Source organism: Nicotiana tomentosiformis, chromosome 3 (genome assembly GCF_000390325.3).
Source record: "Nicotiana tomentosiformis chromosome 3, ASM39032v3, whole genome shotgun sequence".
NCBI classification, from domain to species: Eukaryota; Viridiplantae; Streptophyta; class Magnoliopsida; order Solanales; family Solanaceae; genus Nicotiana; species Nicotiana tomentosiformis.
In genome coordinates this window covers 41,202,779-41,218,857 of record NC_090814.1, presented here as the reverse complement: position 1 = coordinate 41,218,857, position 16,079 = coordinate 41,202,779, and positions in this window count along the sequence as shown.

The window sequence follows — 16,079 nt, the reverse complement described above, 5'->3', positions numbered from 1 at the left end:
ATGAGTTTTTAGGTGTTTCTCAACATCACCTTCTAGCTCTGGAATTTTAGAGACTTCCGATCGTCTTATCTCCGCATTTTTTGAGTCATGCTGCTGACTACTAGCTGTTTTCTTTATTAGCTGTATCTCTTCGTCCATACTTTCCACTTTCTTACAAAGTGTAGTCATGGCTAAGAGTAGATTTTCCATTGTATTATCTGGTTCAGTTTGGGTAGCTTTGTCTTAATAAGTAATCTGCAACAACATTCTTGTTAGTAGTGATAATTTCAATTGTAAATGTAAAGTTTAATATATTTAATACCAGCCTGCGTATTTCTTTTGTTGTAACTGAATCTTGTACTTTTCTGGTTATCCACCATTTTACTTGGGTATTATCTGTTCTTACAATAAATCTGTTGTAAACTATATATGGTTCAAATGCTAACAAACATTTATATAATTCAAATAGTTCTTTTCTATTTATTTCCCACTTTTCTTGTGGTTCTGTATAAGATCCTGAATAATATCTGCAATGGTGTTCTATTTTTTCTTTATCATATTTATATTTAAGAACTCCTCCATAACTATGATTACTCGAATCTGTTTCTACAATATAAGTAAATTTCTTATTTTCATCTGGGAAGTATAACTTTGGTAGTTTTTTACACAATATCTTAATTTTCCTTATTTGTTCCTTATCTTTTTCATCGAACCCATATTCTACATCCTTTTTTAGTTTTTTCTGTAGAGGTTTTAGGTTTTCTGCTAATTTTGGTATATATTCTCTTACTTGGTTTACTAATCCTAAAAATGATTGTAATTTCTTTTTTGTATCTATGTTTTCATCAAGATTGATTATTTTTTGTACTATGTGTGTTTGCATTTTTATTCCATTTTTATCTATTTGTATTCCTAAAAATTCTATCTGATTTTTCATAATTTCTGCTTTGGTTTTACTTAAGCTTATACCTGAGTTTTCTATAATATGTATAAATTTTTCTAATAATTTTATATGTTCATCTTGTGTTCTTGAATATAGTAATATATCATCTATATATACTATGCAATTTTCTAGTTGGTTAAAATAGTTATCCATAAAATGTTGGTATCTTCCTGGTGCATTTTTATATCCAAATGGTAAAACATTCCATTCATAAAATCCTTGTGGTACTGTAAATGCTGTTAGTTTTTTAGATTCATCTTCTAATTTTAGATGACCCGAACCTTGTATCTACACACTATATAAGTCTGAACAAGTTGTATCAAGTCGTAACTATAATCAAAGATATAATCATATGATATACCACATAACTCGCATACTCATAGCAATAATTCCCGATCACAGTAGCTGTTCAAAACAAACCTGATACCAGTAATAAGCCTCATATCAAATAAAACCCCGTTCAAAACCTTTGCACACTGCCGATGATGAAATAAACATGTAGAAACTCATAACCACTCATCAGATCAACAAGTCATGGAGATATCTCTCGTCCGACAAGAACCAAAGCCAAATTCTAAGTCGACTTCTAACATTATTCCTCAATACACACTGTAATCAAATCCGATAGTACCCATTCTAGATCCAATGAACTCATCTTATCATACAAAACCTTTCTACTAACATGCCACACCAACACTAACTAAAGCCACAAACTGTGAAATCCGTGCACCAATAAGCAACAATTCAAATGTACTCAAACATGGACAATGACTCAAATAAGAGAACTGTCCTACAACCTAAACAAGTACCACCACAACTCAATCCTATGAACCTATCACACATAGTAGGACAAAGACACACAAATCTAACATGAAGGATCATATCCCCGTTGCAATGTGTGACCCATCCAAACACCGGTCCATATGAAATACCTCAAGTCACAATGCTCAAATTCAACAACCACATGCAATTCAACATCAAGTACACGAAGTGCATGACCATAACCATGGAGAAGAAAATAACACAATATACCACAACCCGGAAAGACCATAAACAAGGCGCGATCAACCATTCCACACCCAATCACCATCTCGCTCGAATTTCGCTACAAGACCCAAACAAAACTGCACCATTTGTGCATATAACCAACAACTCACAACCCATCATAGCATAGAAGAGTAACACATTGAACATATCAGAACATGAACAAGCTCAATTCTAACCAAATGCAACACCCCTCAATACTAACAGTTCTGAGTCAACAAATCCGACCCGGTGTAGAATGCACATCCTCATTGGGCCAACCAATAGGCCCCCAAATCAACTCCGGTCATCCCCAAATGGATAAATGGCCCTCCTAAGTCCACAATGACCTAACCATACAATGTACCACTATCTAGCTAACTTTGGCTACATCTTCATAGTCCACAACCCCGAAACAATCAGCTTTTGAGAACTCCCAGTCTCCAAATCCATAGAACACATAATCCATAATAGCCGATCCAACTCCACCACTCGAATTACTAACACATCTCTCATACATAATCAGCCCACAAGGAATACTCTTATAACCGTGCCACATAGCAAAATCTGAACATCAGTAGTTGATCAACCAAGCGAGTATCGCAATACCAATGAAGCATTCGTAAGTCAAAACACAGTGTGCCTTCTGAAATATGCACCCTTCTCAGGCAATACCAAGTAGTAATAACATTCATCTAATCACCTGAAACTTTCTATGTTGTCCAAAATTACTAATCTTCCCCATCGTTTTCTTACAGATTATTACAGGCCCAAAGATAAAAGAAGAAACAGACTCAAATGTTACAGAATCTAGATGACTACATGCCCAAAAAATAGAGCAGACCCAAGAAAAGATAACCCAGCACTGCCTGGGTTTTCAACAGACTCTTTTACTTGAATAGCAGGCCCATATCCAAACACTTCTCGAAAACAGGAGAGTATGTCCATTTGCACAACCCAAAGCCACACAGGGACTCATATCAAGCCCATCAGTTACAATATTGACCACTTAACCAAATAAGTTAATGGACCACACATGAAAATTAACTAAACAACCCTAAAGCAATACCTCATAGAGACAGGTTTGTGTGAAATTTAACATGATTCATAAACAAATTGGCATTTCAGAAGCAAGAATGACGAGATTGATTAAGCAAAGAATAGGAAACTAGGAAAGCAAACAGACTTGATTTCCAACATGGTAAATGAAATATAGATTAAACCATTAGGCAGGTGATAGTATGCTAAAGATAGACATAACACTAGGAGAGTTAGGGAGACATGCCATTTGGAATTAACATGGTAAACATACTAGACACATATAAAATGAACATGCCAAGTTTTCCCAAAATGAATTTAGAATAAAGCATGATCCATAGTTAGCCTAATAAAAGTATTTTGAACCTAGGAGTCTAAGTCATGAAGGTCAAACAGAGTCATAGTCAGGGAATGACAATTACACATAGCAAACAGACAAGCAAAAAATCGATAAGAAGCCTAATAATGCTGAGTATAACATAAAGATCTCAAAGTCCAAAGGTGTCATGGCAGGAAGTCATATTATCTTAAGGTTAAATAGAACAGGCAGACTCAGAACTTAAGCCAGTCGACTATGCATGATCATTGAACCTAAATGTATTGGGATTCAACTAGAAGCATAAGCAATACCAAAGAATGCAGGATTGACCAAACACCAGAACAAAGCAATTGGTTTGGTTAAAACATCGCGACAACAAATATGGTTCATGTAAGTAGGTAAAAATAGAGTTCACATAAAGGAATTATCAGTAGAAGTTCATTAAGGCAAATTCTGGGTAGGAGATGATTTCCTAGGAATTTCAGTGTGAGAATCCAAAATAAAGCATGAGAAAAACTCACAATAAACAGCCGAATAACAAAGCAGACTTAAAGATACAAAATCATTCAAGCAGAGCATATTGGAGTTTAAAAATCTAGGCATGTTGTGTCACTAGAAGATTCAGAATTGCAGAATAGCTGCAAAGCAAGTAAAATTTCCAATGATAATGACACAATATTGGAGTCATATTGGTTCAAACAACATGGATATGCGAAGCACTAAAACAAGCAAAAGAAGATAGAATTGCAAAAGTTGAGACACTCACCAGTTTGCAAATTCAACAAACAAAATAGAAAAGAAGACTAAGAGCCAGCAACAGCTCGAGTATTAGCAGCAAACAGAACAACCAAAAGACCCAAATCCTAGTGCGTTAAATTTCACAGGAGCTTCAAATGAGCCCCGAATAGTGTGAGAATGGAGAGATGAGAGAATACAAAGGCGGCTGGGCGGGGGAATGGATCTCTAGGGTTTGGGCGAGGGTTATAAAAAGAGAGGAAGGGCTGTTGTGGGCCGTTGATCATTTAAGATCAACGGCCAGGATCGAAAGGGAAACGGGGCATGAGACGGGTCGCGGTCGGGTTAAATAAAGAGGTTGTTTGATTTGGGCTGTTGAAGGGTTAAATGGGATGGGCTAAGTGCCTTGGGACTGTTTTTGGTCCGAAAGTAGCCCTATATTGGGCTATAAATTAAATACACGAAAATTATTTAAAATAATTTATAAAAAGTAATTAATAAATAGTAAAAATATTACTTATGTAGTAAAATGATTGAAAATAATAGCTTAATATTATAAAAATATAAAAATGCTGTTTTAGCATAAATAATGTTATAAATATAATTATGAATAGAATGTACTCTATTATTGCAAATATTATGTAAATAGCTCGAAAATACAAAATATAATTATATGAAATGAAGTAAAATGTTATAAAACATACATGTGGGTGTAAATACTAAGTTTGGATGATTAAAGCATCCCAAAATAATTTGAAAGGATAATTAATAAATATTTGAATAATTTTACATGCAAGAAAATCAATTTTAAAGCTTTAAAAATTATAAACAATTATAGAAAATACGTATATGACTCTTGTAAACTTGGTAATAATGCAAAATGTTATTTCGAAAGTATATAGAATATTTTATAAAACATAAGGGCAAAATTGGATATCAACATTGAGAATGCTCACAACTTAGCAACAACATCAAACAAGTGATCTCCACCACATCTACAACACTTTTAATCAAGTGTTGGTGGTCTAACCTTGGAGGCGAGGGGATGCCTTGGGCTGTTTGGTATAGAAACATTTGAAATCTTAGGAGAGAAGATAAAATACATGAAAATCATCTCACATGATTAGGGAGGAATGAAACTTGAAGCCCTTTCCACTTAGAACCCTAGTAAAAAGATGGGTGGTTGTTTCGCTTGGGAGAGAAGAGAGGATGTTGGTGAACTTTATTTTGGATGAAGATGGGTAAAAATAGTCAGATGTTTGCTTTTAATAACCCCTTATGGTCGACCAAACTACTGCCCCAATGGCCCTCTCTTTAACCTTTAATTTGGGTCACAAACAACCCTTTAATTTGGGCTTCTCATTTTAGCAAGTAGGTGACACACCTACTTGTCACCTACTTGTTTTATTATGGTGTGTCACGTGATGCCCTAGTTAATTTAAATATGTTTCTCCACCTCGTTTAATAATCATGACACGTGTAAAGTAGCTCAAGCAAGTAGGACGGAAAGTAAGTACCTTAAGGTAGCTAGGCTAAATTCTAATGAACTTCTGCAATTATTCTTATATGTATTCTGTCAATTGTTACTCATTCAATTTAAGTTATCTCCTAGGAATTGGGCTATAATTGTATCTGCTATTGACTGAGCATTAACTGTTATATTGGTAGAATGAATAGAACTTTATCATGTTTAGATCATCACTCATAACCTGTACAGCTGAACCTGGATCTACTTAATATAAAATCTCCATTGTTCTGAGCTCCTTTAATAGTATTATTAACTTGAGTTCATGATACTTGAAATCCAACCCTGTCTGTAATGTATTAACTGTGGTTAGAACATCTCATGAATATACTTGAATGCCATCTCTTGAGGATAATGCACTCATATGATTCTTCAATACTTGTTTATTTGCTTTCCACAACCATATGCATGTCCTCGTTGTCCTTAGAGCTTCATTAAGCCTGCATGAACAAAATAGACCTAGCTTATGAATTTCAGATGAACTACCTGTTGTTACTGATTGAGTTTAACATCATGCTCTGTCAATATGAAGTTGAAAAGTCTTAGGAAGAAGTAGTCAGGTCTTGAGCTTTAGAACAAACAAAGCTAGTAGCTAAAGGTTGTTTAATACTCATTTGGAGGTCTTAATCTGGAATATGAATTTGTGACCATATCAATAATCTTTAAAGGTCCTGACCAGGTTAGTAGTTTGCATCTCTGTTGATATTCTGGATTGGCAAATCTATTGATATTCTTAGAAGTTCTGATTGAGGTTATAAGTATGTGACTTTTGCTAATATCTTTGGAGATCTAATTGCAATGGTTAATTCGTAATCCTGTCAATATCCTTTAGAAGTGATAATTGGTAATAGTATCTCTGTTATCACTTTTTAAGGAACTCAATTTAAGTGGTTGACTTGTCTCTCTGTTAATACCCTTAGAGGTCGTCAATAAGGACTGTTAGCTTATATACATGCTAGAAGTTAAGACCTGAGTTATGAATGGAATATATCCATACTCATGAACTTCATAGATTTAAATCATGCAACTATTTTATCCTTAAGTTGCTTGATCTCAAGTGTTTGGTTTTATCAGTAGTACGCTAATACCACTGCCTCTTTATGTGTTTGAATCCTTGACCCTCAGACCCGTTTAATGTGTTCACTTAGTGTTGGAGATATAGTTAGATAAAACTGCTTTGCGTTCCTTATGCTATTTTGATTAAGATAAAAGGTATACTTATGTGGTATGGTATTATGGTGACCGATTCACGTTAAAAGTGCCTCATTGGCACTTAAACCTATAGAGAAGAATGAGTTCTTAGTGGTTAAGGGTATTTGGGAGTAGAGTTTGACTCTTGGTTTGGCTTCTCTCCCCGGCACAAGCATTGCCCTGGGCCTTGGGACCCTTGGGAACTTTGATGTGTCGGAGAATTCAAAGGGGGCTTTAACCTTGAGTGAGACTCTCTCCTTAGCCCTTAATTCATTGACACTCGTTATTCTCTTTGGGTTTAGTATTTAATGACAACGAAAGGTTTTCAATATGGATCATTTGCTAGACATAGACACCATATTAGTGTGACCTTCCTAATGTTTAGATGTTGTTAGTGACTTTCTTCTTATTTTTGCTTACAAGTTTCTCTTCTTCATGTACGAATGTGTATCGAGTATTATCTGTAATGACTTTCTCTTTTCTTTGATCATGTACAATTGCCTGGGCCTGCCGAGCTCTTAAGGAACTCAGACCCAAGTCTAGCATTGCTGTGTTCTGGAAAGTCGAAGTCCGTCGTTGCCCGTTATTGCTATTGTTGGGCCTGTCTCTTTGAGGCCCAAAAACAAGAGTCTAATCCTCTCCTTTACTCCTTTATTGTTGCTGCTTCTCCACCTTAGATTTATTGCCTTGTTATTTTTGTTGCACTCTCGTTGTTTCATCTCGCACATGTATGCAACAATTATCTTATTGGATTGGATGCCTTACTGTATACCTTAAATCATGTGAACACTTAGGCAAGCCTAAAGAACCTAGGATTAAAAGAAGCCTTAGTTAGCGATTAATTTCATATCAGCTAATCGTAAGCTGTTATTAATTCATCATGCTTTACTAACTCTTTTCTTAAAGATTTTTGAGGCCCAAAGTTTTGTTAAAGGCAGCTGTCCCTCTTTCAAAAAATTAGAATTGTCGCGAATTTGATCTTTCTAAAAAGAATCAGTTATTTTGAAAGATTAAGGTGCTGCTACCCCAAAACAAAGGCTTTCAAATAGTTTTCTACTTCAAGACAAAGGTATATCTTAGAATCATTTTCACCACAATAGAATGACATAAACCTCCATGATTTAGGGGGAAAAAAAGCTTCCGTCTTTTTTACATTTATACAAACATTTCCATCTTTCAAAAATTCTTTTTTAACCTCGTATATATTAAAACTTTTCTTTAAATTAACCTTATTTAACCACACCCTCCCCTTTAGGTATCATGTCCTAATATATGGTAAGCTATACCCTTAGAGCACTAGTTAAGGCATAGTACCAATATTTAATTCTAAATCTAGTCTCAGTCCTATGGAGCTACCTCAGGTAGATTTTAAGGGGTGTCTAACACCTTCCCCTTAGAAGAACAAGAACCCTTACCCGTAATCTCACCGATTAGCAGACTAATAAAGAATATGACTTTAGTAATTAAATAGGTACCCTAGTATACGTTTAAATATTAGGTAGCGACTCTCTTTCATCAACAACAGAGAAACCACAAGTTGAATCTTGTTTTGACTAGTGCAAAATAAGGTGCAATAGTTGTTATTATTTTTTTGATTTCTTTTATTGTTACGGATCTATTCTTTTGTTCTTTTATGATATTATTGTCTCTTCTGTCGATCCAAGGGTCTCCCAGAAATAGCTTCTCCACCCTTCCGGGATAGGGGTAAGGTCTGCATACATTCTACCCTCCCCAAACCCCACTAGTAGGATTTTACTAGTTTGTGTTATATTCCCATCTTTCTTTCCTTATCGTGCGTCATTGATTCATCTTGAATCGTATCTCTTTGAATTCCTCCCACTCATTCGGATGTGTATGTGAGAGCTCGGTATCAGCTGTGCATCGATGGCTTGTGGATTCCATGGAAGAGATGTGAGATGTATTGCTATGTTTTAGAGTTGGGCTAAGTGGAGTAACCCGAGGCCGAGTTTTGACCGCAACTTGGGCTAGGTGGTTTTAGTTGCGTGAGTATGTACTTTGGACTCATATGTCCGGTTGTGCCCCTAGGAGCGGGATTGATGGCTCAGTGAGTGGTTGGATGGCTATATAATGATTGTGTTGTGACTGTAGGATGTGTTAAAATGGTTTGAATGTGACGAGAAGAGTTTGATTGAGATATGAAAAGGACAACTTGATGCTCGATTTCAGTGGATGTGTTATACACTCTTGAGTTATGAGGGGTTTTGATAGATTCTTTCATGTTATTTCATTTGATGAACGAAATAGATTAACTGTCTTGTTGACGAGTTCAGACTCAGGAAGATTAAGTGATTGCGTAGCAGTTGTGGCCGTGAAAGGGCATAGAGAGATGTCAGTTTGAGGCTAAGCAGGTGGGTTATCCCCTGTAGAGTAATCTACAAATGTGTGATCCTTATGATGATTGTGCGGAGGGTTTCTTTTCTACCAGTGGGTTATATATGTTGCAATTTTAGTTTGGATTCGATGTCACAAGGATGACTGTGAGCTTAGCAGATGATTTGAGTTATTTTATTGTTTGTCTTGCATGAGATTGTGAAGAATTTAGTTGAATCTCATTGCGGGATTATGGAAGTAATAGAGTTTGGCTATGGTGAGTTATCGGGTGTTTTATTCTATTGCTTTGAGCCAAGTGGGGAAGTCCACTATCGATGATTTGATTGCATAGTTATGTGTCATTTTGGTTTCGGTGTGAAGCATACTTGTGGATCGATTATGACTTGTGGATGTTGACTTTGAGGATGACCTTAGCAAGGAAATTTCTGGATATTACACCTCATGGGTATATGGGAATCATGGAATGATTTGAATTGTTATTCATGAAGGATGTAGTGTGCATGGAGTAGGAATTTGCTCGGTTGCATTAAGGCGGGGTTACTTCTTTGGATGTTGTCGTGCTAATGGGGCACAGGTCGTTCAACCTCTTTGAGAGATACAATTGATATTTGAGCAGAGTGGATGACTCTCGAGAAGGTTCTAACGTATTCAAGATTTATAAGTGGCAATTGAGAATTTTCAGAATTTAAGTATGGCTAGAATATGAGATTTGCATTGGATAGTGTCGAGACTCGCAGTATTTCTATATCATTATGGATTCTACATTTTAGTATCAGAAAGGTAAAGGAAATGGCTTTAGATTCACAGAAGGTCTCTTCAAAGTGAGTGTCTCAGTTGTGGTACTTTTGGGGTGCTTAAGAGGGAATACAACAGCTTATGGGCCTTAAGGCAGTGTGGTTTTATGCTAGGATCTCTTGTGGTGAGCTTTGGGTAAGGATCATGGTGTTATGTCAAGGAGAAATGTGTACTTGAGGGCAATTCGGAAGGAACTCTGAGAAATAGGACAACTTGGTAGTAGGCTAAATCAGCATGGTAATGGGTATAATTGATTCTTTTGGTTCTTATGATATGGTGAGTCTCTACATGTATTTTGTGGCAATACTCTTAGGCTTGATGACCTGCGTGGCTTGGTTGAGTTAGAGAGATTCGGTTCTGATGTCTTGGTTATGGGCAAATGTGTCACGCCCTGACCTTGGGGAGCGCAACCGGCGCTTAATCGAGATCTCCTAGTCAAGCAAGCCTACTTGATGCCTTCTACCCTACCTTATTCATGAATGGAGTGAAGATGTATTCCATAAATTAGACAATGAGAAGATCACATGAACAACACCAATTCTATTGCCATTAGTTACTTCATTTACAATTTTCAAAAAATATATTCCACATTCATAGTTTAGGAGTAGGAACATGTGATACATATACAATATTTCTAGCTTAGCTTTCCAAAATCACGAAACAACCCACACTATGTCTACGGAGCCTCTAATGGATACAAAAGTGTAACATGATGGTGTCGGCAACAAAGCCCCGGCTATACCTCAAAACACAATACATAAGGGACAAAAGACACAAGACCCCGATATAAAGTGGGGCTCACCAAGTACGCTGAGACGAGGGTGTACTGCTATCACTGATCGATGCCGCCTGCTGTGGAACCACCTTCATCCATTAAAGATGCAGCGCCCCTGGAAAAAGGGACGTTAGTACATATGGAATAGTACTAGTATGTAAATACTGAACACCCTCTCAATGAATCAAGTAACAGTCCAAAGAGAAAGAAACATGGAATCAATGAGAGCCTCAAACAATATCGAAGCATCAGGTTAAGAGAAAGATAATTTTCCAAGTGAATATCAATATTTTTAAGTTGGGAGATCTTTAGTACCGATATACCACCGTATTTTTAGAACGGAGTCCGATCTCGGCCCGATCGGCCAAGTTGTCTCACCCAAAAACATCCAATCACAGCACCACCATGTGCGCGACATGGCGTCCGATCTCGGCCCGATCGGCTAATCCATCTCCCCACAATTCTGTGTGGGTCGACATCACATTCTGCTAGCAATCATCTCATCCAAATTAAGGGGAATAATCTCAACACATCAATCTCATCCCAATTAAGGGAATAATCTCAACACATCAATCAAGGGGATTTACCCCTCAATCACTCCTACACCAGCACGTGTAGTTTCAGGGCTAGGTCATTTCAACCTACCCTTCCTCGGTGACTAAACGATACTGCCAAAACACTTATTATGTAGTGAAGTTACAACTCATTTTGCTATCTTTCACACTTCCTTTCATTGCATTGGCTCCATGGGCCACAGGTGTAATTTTCATTCTTGGCACGATGGCCACTTTTTATATTTCATACTCACTTATGTCACTTTCAAGCATCATCATAGATTATCACAATAAGGGCATTTGTAATCAAGACTTTAAATATGTATATGAGCAATAGAAGTCTTAAACACATTGAGTTTTCCTTCCAAGAATAAGGCATAATAAATTTTGCATTTAAACCATGAATTGAAGTTATAGCATTATGATACATAAGCCATACTTGAATATATTCCCGAAGGAGAGCATAATATAAGTGGAGCCAATGAAACACATTTTGAGCACACAAATTTCCACACAATGCTTATTCGGAATAACTGAATATACTCGAAGTGGATCGGTACATAGGAATTAGGAACTTGAGCCAATCACACTTAAATCTTACAAGAACATCATGGAATTTGACTCAACAAGAGACGTTTAGCCAACATACCTCGCTCGAGCTTTACTTAGGTTACTACAACGTCCAAATACTCCTAGCAATTTATATCTATAGGAAAATGATAAAAAATCGAATCATAATTAGAAGAGTTCTCAAGATATAAGTCTCTTGGGAATTTAATCAAACACCTATTATGCAAAATTGACTACAAGGCTGTACAATGGTAATCCCTTCCTCCCCCAACCAATTTTAACAAGAATCTACCCGAAGTAGTTCAACAATCCCACATACTACCTCCTATTGGAACATGCATGGCCTAACTCCAATTCCACAACTTACTTAAACCGGTAAAAATTGCATGAAGATTTTAGGACAAGGTCTTACCTGGATAGTTGATGATCTAGTGAGTGATTCCCTTGAATCTTCAAGATTGGGCAAGAATTGATGAACCAAGGAGTTGGGGCTTCCTTCTCTCTCTCTCTCTAAAATATTCCCCTATCTCTAAAATAGCCGTTGAAACCAACCAAAACAACCCCAAAGTATAAATGGGGTCAGGTTGTAAAAATAGAAAATGGACCCTCCGAACTCAGCTATGCGGTCGCAAAGTGCACCACAGATCAGGTCTGTGGCCTGCAATATGGACCGCAGAAATGGACCCAAAAATTGGGTTAATTGGGTTTGGTCTGTGACAGGTTTGCAGTCCGCAGACCAGTTATGCGATCGCATAATCCACCACAAAAGTCTCCCTCCGAAATTTTTCATGTTGAATTTGTGATGGATGTACGGCTCGCGAAATGATTATGTGGTCGCATAATGGACTGCATAATAGCCTTCAAAAATTGGCTTTGTTCCTGTTGCGCTCTACGACAGATCTGCGGTTCGTGGAGTGGTTCTGTTGTCGTATAGTGGACCGCAGAAATACCATGTTTTGCAAAAAATTATTCTTCCAACTACGCAATGCACAGTACAACCTAAAAAGTCCTTAACGTGTTAGCCTACCTCAGTACCACAAAACCTCGGGTTCTCGGTAAAAGTTTTTGTGGCCTTACAAAATAGATTTCGAAGAGTTATCGATGGTTTCTACCATGGTTTGAGATGGATACTTCCTATCGGCTTGGGGAGCATGTTGCGTATTGTGATTTCCTCCTGGATGGGATCAAGTGAAAGGTTCCTAGCTAATTGAGTATGTATTCTTCTTGTGACTCAGAGTTGATAATGAGATTATCGTGCTTTTCACATAACGGCATAATAGATGTGTTGTGTCCTGTGGGATTGAGATTTGCATGTACAAGGTGGCAGTTCAGATTTGGAGGGAAGGTTCCCTCAAAAGTTATGTAGAGAAAAGCTGGATAAGCAGTTTGAGAGATTTCTGGACGTGCGGGAACAGGTTCATGTAAATTTATCATTCATAGAAGTGCTCTCACAAATGCCTTCTTATGCCTAATTCTTGAATGAAATCCTTACAAAGAAGAGGAAGATAGAGGAGACCTCAGTGGTCAAGCTCACAGAACATTGCAGTCCGATAATGCAAAACAAACTCCCATAAAAGTGTGGAGATCCAGGGAGTTTTACTATACCTTGCTTTGTAGGAACTATTCATTTTGATAAATCATTATGTGATTCTGGTGCTTCAATTAATTTAATGCCTTTATCTATCTACAAGAAACTGGAAAAGGAGATTGGAGAGATAAGGTCTGCACCCATATCTTTTCAGCTAGCAGACCAAACAATTATTATACCCGAGGGGATAGTGGAAGATATGTTAGATCGCGTGGATAAGTTCGTTTTTCCTGTGGATTTTATAGTGGTGAATATGGAGAAAACAAGGAGGTCCTCCTTATCCTAGGAAGACCATTCTTAGCAATGGGTAGAGCGATATTAGATATACACGAGAGAAAACTCATGCTTAGAGTGGATGAAGAGACTGTGACTTTTGAGATGAATGTAGAAAAGGGGGTGCAAAAAGAAAAACCAGTTGCGAGTGTTTAGTGGAAAGTGAAGGGCTCAAAAGAGAAGGCTACGCTGAGTGAGAAAGATAAGTGTGGGGTGTACCCCAAGAAAGCCGAGAAGAAGTTGTCTGCATGGATGTGTGCATTGGTTCGGGCGCGGGGAATAGAGCCCGACTTCAACTCAAACCCCGCTAGATGTTCAGGGAAGTTTTCTTTACCTTAATCTTTTTAATTGTGTGTCATAGGGACATGCCACAACTTAATGTATGGGGTGGGGGATAGTTGTATGTTGTATTTATATGTGTTAGTTTTGTTAGTTGTAGTAGAAACAAATTGAGGAAAACCATAAAAATTGAAAAATATTCGATTTTTCCCGATGATGGATATCATCGACAGGTTTCTTGAGGGATTAAAGTCGAAAGAAAAAGACAAAAAGATTTTCTTTTGTTAGGTAGTGTCATAATTCCCACTTGGGTTTTCTTTGTACCGCGGTTTTTTTCTAAGGGTTTTGTTTGAACCGGGTGTAGTTAGTTTTTATTTTTTAGGAGTAGGGAACCTTGTGCGGTGAATTGAATTGATGGCAATATCTCTTAACTTTATATCCCTTGAGAATAGTAAGTGCTTTTGTTGTGACGCTTAGACTCAGTTTTTGACTCTTGTATAAGTACCTTAAATTGTATGATCTTAACTTTGCTTAACTGCTTTGACTAGAGTGTCTGGATAATCCAATCTTGAGTGAGTTATGTGCCATGTGTGTGTGAGGTTTTGTGTTATTTTGTGCGTTGCATTTGATATCTAGAACTTGCCCTGTGTGTTTGCAAAGCGAAATGATAGTTTTATTCAGTCTTGGAAGTGATATATGCATTTTATTGTTGAGCCAGTTATATGCTTTTACCACCTATTTGTTATGTATCGTAGTTAACCCCTTTGAGCCTGTAATTCTGTTTCTTTGGCAACCACATTACAAGCCTTACCCAGTTTGTTCGAATTGACTATCTACTTGAACCTGTACCTCTAGTGAGCACTTGAATTTGTTATGAACTTTGTAAAAGTTAAAGTGTGTGGTGTTGGGTTGGCTTTGGAGTAAAACTATTGAAATAAGGAGAAAGGTGCATGGTTTTTAAAAAAATAACAGCCATTTGAATTGAAAAAGAAAGAAAAAAATGAGCGTATGATTGGGAAAAATCTTCCTTGATAGTGGTAACTTTTGATGTAATTGTGCTTAAAGAAATAGGGGTTAATACATATTGATGTGAAGGTGGAGTTTTTGTTTGACATATGTGTGGGGTTTTGAATGGTAAATGGTATGTATTAAAATTCTTAGGGAGGTATAGTCACTCTTATATCCAAATGTATCATACCCATGCCGCAACCTATATTACAACTAATGAAAGTCCTACTTGATCCTTGACTGAATGAGCTCAATCAGTAGAGTAGTACACTACGGCAAGCCTATGGTACATATTTTGTGGCATATGAATGTTGTTTCTGAGAGTGAGTGAATTATTTCTATCTTGAACTCCTGATTGTTCTTAAATTTTATTGTGTGTGGAACTACTCTCTATTTTGGTGTGAGGGCACTTGATTCATGAAGGAAAGGTAATATTTGACCTCTGTATTAGAGTAAGTGAGCGAGTTATAAAAATGCATGGTGCTTTTGAGTCAAATTTTGAGGCTAGGATGTTACGGTATCGTACTTAATCTGTTTTAAATATTCTTGGTGTGATGAGTTATGAGAGTTGTTGAATATGTTTCACTTAATGAATGTCATTGAATTTGGAATAGAGTTACATTAAATGCCGATGAAAATAATCTATGAATTATTAAGGTCACGACCCTCCGATTGACTCTCCAAACCAGGCCCGAAAATTAAGAGGCGATGAAAATAAAATCAAAAAAGAAAAAGGAAAAGATTAGGAATGCGATGAATCTCCCCTTGGTACGACAACAAGATTGGTCACCATAGTCGCAACCAAGGCGATTCCCATTCTCATGTCTAGACGGAAATCAAATACACAAATCCGAGCCTCCCAAAAATATTTTCATACTATTTTCAAAAATAAAAAACTTTTCATAAAACATTTCCAAAAATTATTTCACACTTTGTTAGTTTATTATCAGTAACGTTTGCTTCTCATGTTTTGCGAGGTATCTTACCTGGAAGCAATTTGAAGTACAAACTCGGAGATCAAAGACATATCCCCTGTTAAACCCCCGTTTCATTGCTTCCCATTCTTTCGACGTACCTCACAACTACATGCATAGTGAAGTATTAGATGACATGCAGTATTTACTTATTTTAT